A 5,807-nucleotide genomic window follows, 5' to 3' on the forward strand; every position below is an offset into this window, starting at 1 on the left:
TTTTTTTGTTGAAAAAAAAATGGTTGAGAGCAGGTTAAATACTAGTAATCTATAATCTAAAAAACTTATCATTTTGTTATCCTTGTAGATTTATCAATATTCTAATTCATAACTTGCCTAATGTTATCCTTTCAATTTCGAATATATTCTAATTATACAAAAAAAAATATCAAAAGAGATCAATAATGTATTGTGGTATAAGGTGATTTGCTTTGGATTACCGCATTGAGTTGACTTTTTTGCCCTTTTATACTCAAAACAATTGTACAGCTTATAAGGGTAAAATCACCATTTTCAAGGAATCCAAAGACCATTTGTAACTTAATTGGGAAAAATTTAGTTAATTTACTTAGTATGGTAAAGTTACGTTGTTGCCCTTACAGGCAAATTTTTTTGGCCTGGGGCTTTTTTGTCTTTTTTTATTTTATTTACATTGTAAAATAACACCAATATCTTTAAGTGTTCAAAAAACATTGACCTTGAAGGGGGAGGTATTTTAATTTTTTTATATTTTTTTACAGTGAATGACAAATTTAGCCTCAGAATAAAAAAATCTAACACTAGCTCAGGAGGGTGTTTTTGTCTTTGTAATATGTTTTTTTTTTTTGTAATATTCAAATGTTTCTATAAGTTGTTTAATAACTTAAATTATTAATAAATCAATAAAAAGAAGAAGAAGCTGGCGTATGTGTAGTATGTGTTCGTGCATGATCGTGTCCCGCACCGTTTTGAAGGTGCTCGGGGAACCTTTTGATAGCAAAAAATTGTTGACTGCAGTGTCGTCCAATGCATACTATGATGGTGAAGCTATTGGGATGGCATAAGTCGTCATGTTCATGGCAGATTGACAGCAATGGAATTTTTCCTCCTTTTTTTTTTTTAGGCCTTGGTATTTATGCTGAGTTTTTAAAAATTCAGTTGTATTTTTTAATTTATATTTATGTTAAATTTAATTATTATTATTTTAATTATTATTATTTTTTTCAATTTCATATTTCAACATTTTATTTTATTTTATTTTTTATTCAATTTAGTCCTCATTTTTTTTATTGTTATTTATAATCCTTTGCTTGATTTTTTTTTTCAATTTTTTCCTTCTATATTTTATTTTGTTTCCTATTTTGGTTTCATTTTTTTTATTTCTCATTTTTTTTTATCCTTTTCTTCGAATTTGATCCCTAATTATTTTATTTCAATTATTTTTTTTATAATATTTAGTCATCATTATTTTGATTTTTTATTTTTTGTGATTGAGGATTGTACTTCATTATTTTTTTATTTTTATTTTCTATATGATAATCTCGATCTCATGACCTAGTATATCAGTTTTAAAGATTAACCTGGATTAAGTTCAATATTTTTAACTTCTTTTCAAAAATTAATTTTTTATTTTATTTTCATCATTCAACATTAAGTTATTAAGCGTTAAACTTCATGATTTGTTCTGTTTTTTTTTTTTGTGGGCTTATCCCTATCTCATATCTCGAGTCGCAGGTTAGTCGAATTAACCGAGTTGACTCAATTTTTTAATTTATTTTTTTAATTTTATCAATTATCATTAAAATTATCTTTGTGAATTTCTTCACTTTTTTCTATACAAAGTTATTCTAGGTGCAAGTTAATCAAGTTAACACATGTTAACTCATTTTTTACTTATATTCTTTGATATTTAATTATTAAATCTTGAGTTTTATGATTTTATTTTTATTTTTTTTATAGTGTTATACTAATCTCTTATTTTAGGTCACATATTGATCTAGATTGATTTTATTATTATTTAAGTATTTTTATTAATTTTTTAAAAAATTAAACTAACTAGCAACACGTGCTACCAATCTGGCTGTATCATTCAGTTAGTCTATATCTTGAATTGAATTGTTTTCATATGTACAATTGCTTTTTTTTTTTTAATTTAGAAAAGTAACTAGAAAAAATAATGTAAAAATGTGAGACAAAATAGAAGAAGAAGAAGAAGGTTTCTTGTTAAGAGGAAAAAATGTAAAATTGAAACTTATTGGGGGTAAAATTAAAAATCTCAAGCAATAGTGGTATTAGTGTGGAAGATAGAAAAAACGTAGTTTCATCATAAGATACAATTAGGGCTCCATCCCCATTCCCACCGGCTATCTAAGAAAAAAAGAAGAAAAGAAGGGGTTTTTGTTTTCTGTTGTATCTTAAACGGAGCTCGAGCTTAGCAATCATTAGAATAAATAAGAATAAAGGGAGGGAGAGGGAGAGGGAGAGGATGGGAATAGCAAGCAAAGCAGGGGATTGGACGTTTAAGGCGTTCACGGCAGGGCCGGGCGTGGGCACCCTTTACCTCGCCGCCCCTTTCTCTGTCAACGTCTACAGGGGCCTTTCTTGGCACAACGCTCAATCGGTAACTAACTCTTCAATGATTTTAACAACTTTCCCTTCATTCATTCATTCCCGTAAGAGATCCGTATATTCTAGCAAGTTTTTGAGCCAAATATTACATCTGGGTCGTGCTCATATTGTTTGTTTAGCTACGTTTGCAATTGACTGTTACTGTGCTTTTCTGATAGTACATAGAAATCATTGCTGTTATTGGGTTCATTTCCGGACACTAATGTGATTGAGACACCCTCTTAGTTTATTTTTCTAATTTCGGTTTTTAACTAGCATTTAGATTTTCTTGGTGGTTAGAGATACCCGTTTGCAGGGTTTTTTTTTTTTGCCTCAGATTAAGATTCTGAATTTTCTTCTTCAAAGTGAAGAATAGATAACTTTTCATTTTATACACCAAAAATATTAATCAATAACCATCTAACTGGTCAATAGAATTTGCATGCATCAATGTATATCATAAAGGCAGTATTCCGAAAATTTTAGCGTAAGGCAAGTATGAAAGAGTATCTGGAAAGATTGTATTTTTGAGTTGATTCTATTCAGATTCCATATTTTGGGTTAAATTAGAAATGTCATTTGAGATGCATCCTGGCATGTCTAAAAGATCGTAACCCCTTCGCCGTGTAACTTATAGGAACAAGTGAAATTCCATAAATTGATGCATGCAAGAGCAGTTGAAAGCATGTAATTCAATTAGTGGACTTCGGGAGTTCTGTTGAAGTTATATAAATACCATTTGCTTTATGATCACGTTTATGTTTTAATTAGGTTGTCGATCTATTATTTTATCATGGGACACAATTTACACCCTACTTGTCTCTCAACCTTCTGGTATTTTGATTTGTACGAAGTGAATAAGAATAGGAGGAACTGCAATGTCCGAAGCATTTTGTATGCCATTGCTTCCTATGGAATCAGAATGCTTACTTTACTGTACATGATTGATTGCATAATTGTTCGCTAGATCCATTATTAGTCTGTTGTTACATTCTTGCTTGCTGATTATTGGTCTGTGGCCTGGATCATTTTTCTTTCTTTATATATATATATATATATATATTCTATTGCTGTTGACCTTATAATTCCTTTCTGTGGACACTTTATGCCATCTGAGTTCATGAATATTGCTGGGGTCTATTCACTACCATGATGGATAGTGCTGTTCATGGCTTCAGGAATTATGTTCCCTGATATTTTCTTTATGGTGACCTTATAATTCCTTTCTGTGGACACTTTATGCCATCTGAGTTCATGAATATTGCTGGAGTCTATTCACTACCATGATGGATAGTGCTGTTCATGGCTTCAGGAATTATGTTCCCTGATATTTTCTTTATGGTCGTCACGGGAGGTTTCTATCGTTAAGCTTTACAAATTCATCTGGTGGTCAGAATGTTTTATTTATTGCAGATAAATTATTGTCTTGTTTGTTGTTCTCTTTGCACCAGGTTTCACAATTCACCAATTTCATTTGAATTAGCTAAAGTTGCTATGCTTTGCTTTCCCTTTCCTTTTGACCTAATGTGAGCTATAAAATAACATGCTTTAAAGTCTTGATATCTCAATTCATTCTTGATCTCTAACTGGATTTGTCATTTTTCTGCAGAAAATGGACAAGCAAGACGCTGGAGAGCAATCCGCATGACATCAATTTTAATTGTTTTCTTCAAAGTTCAAAACAAGTGTTGGTGAATCCTTTTTTGAGGAAGGGTGTGGGTGAAAAATTATTATGTAAACATTAATAGTAACTTCAATGTTACGTAATAGTCTAGCAAGTTGGAACTCCAGGCCGCTAATTTATTCTCCAATTTTCTTTTGCTGTGCAACCAACATGACAAATATACGCGTGATCTTGGGAAAATAATGCTTCTGGGAGTCTTGAACTTCTTTTCACTGCAGCTGCTAGAGAAAGAAAGCTGGCACCTTGTCTTTCTTTGCCTTTCCTTCCCAAGGCCCTTTATTTTTGTAGTACTGGAAAGGTATTAAATCCTCAATCTATGTGATAAAAGACATTTTTTTTCTATATTTCTTGTTTTGAAAGCTAATAGACGATTTATTTGTTGTCCCTGTATTTCTCTTCTATTAAACACTTTTTGGTCGTCTAATGATTATTCTTTTCAGTTTCTGATAATTTGCCTATAATAATAATTAAAAATCAAATCAAGTATTGTATAAAGTGGATTTTACAATATATTCTTCTTGTAAATTGCTTGGATAGGAGCGTTATAATTATAAAGACCAAGTTGTGAGGTGAAAACAAGTATTATAATTATAAAGAAAACTACGTTACGAAGTGAAAGTACTTTACACGTGTGGATTGTACATCTCTGTGAGGGAGGGAGGGCGTTTAAAAATGATAGTGAGTGTTTTTTAAAGTAATTTTTATTATAAAATATATTAAAATAATATTTTTTAAATTATTTTTAATATCAATATATAATTTGAAAATATTTAAAATATATTAATTTAAAATAAAAAATTAAAATTAAATTAAAATTTTTTAAAAATACTTTTCAACTACGATGCTAAATAGTCAGGAATATTACCTGACTGTGAATCTCAATGATGAATTTCTTTCATTTTAACTCCGAAAGTTATTTTTTCCTCTATTAAGTTCTTCAATTGCAGAATTGGTAGTCCATAAAGTTATTTGTTCCTCTATTAAGTTCTTCAATTGCAGAATTGATAGTAGATTGCTTTCTGTTTATTAGCCAGGGGAGAGATTAAGAAAGAAAGGAAGAACCAAGATGAAAAAAAAAGGTGAGTTCAAAATTGGTGCGAAAGTGCAACAACTTGTGTCTTTTAATACAACTTGATCTTTTCCATTAATCATGCGTGTAAAATAGAGTTGTTTTTTACTTTGTCAAGGCATCCCTTATATGGAGTCCTTCCCAAACAAATACAAATTGTACACTGCACCCTTTCCTTCCAATATAGCTAAAGATATTTCATGGCTAGCATGTCTTGTTTTCAGGTTTGACTTAAAGATATTTCATGGCTAGCTTGTCTTGTTTTCAAGTTTGACTTAATGTTCAAACTCCTTGTTTGTATGAAAGCAACACCGCTAGGATCACTTCTCCCAAAGACAACAATGTCACAAGGATTTGCCTCATCAACACTAAATCTTCACAACTTCACTAGTTCATATCTTTTCCCATGTCTTGGATCTTATGTGGCCACATTGTAAAACCAGAGCCTCACAATTATTCTCATTGCGGTCTGATCTATGCCTTGGCACGATGAGCTGCAAGAATCCTTATTGTTTGCTCATCAACTTGATCTTCCTCACCAATGATTCTAACATTAAGTTTCAACCACTCCTCCAATATCATGAACAGACAATGATTTGTTGGCATCACTGTCATCATCTTCAGCATCAAGTTGGTATTAAAACACTGGTTGCGTTCTAGTAGACCTTGTGAAATTGAAAGAGATTG

General features: G+C 30.9%; 1 long non-coding RNA gene across 1 annotated transcript; it reads left to right on the plus strand.

Annotated features, from left to right (window-relative positions):
- The first annotated feature begins 2,096 nt into the window (after positions 1-2,096).
- Positions 2,097-4,450, plus strand: LOC105117274 (uncharacterized). The gene is made up of 2 exons (XR_840708.1): positions 2,097-2,380; positions 3,977-4,450. It is a non-coding gene; the product is annotated as an uncharacterized LOC105117274 (long non-coding RNA).
- Positions 4,451-5,807: the final 1,357 nt, after the last annotated feature.

The sequence above is a fragment of the Populus euphratica genome, unplaced genomic scaffold, assembly GCF_000495115.2.
Source record: "Populus euphratica unplaced genomic scaffold, PopEup_1.0 scaffold1272.1, whole genome shotgun sequence".
In the NCBI taxonomy this organism is placed as follows: Eukaryota; Viridiplantae; Streptophyta; class Magnoliopsida; order Malpighiales; family Salicaceae; genus Populus; species Populus euphratica.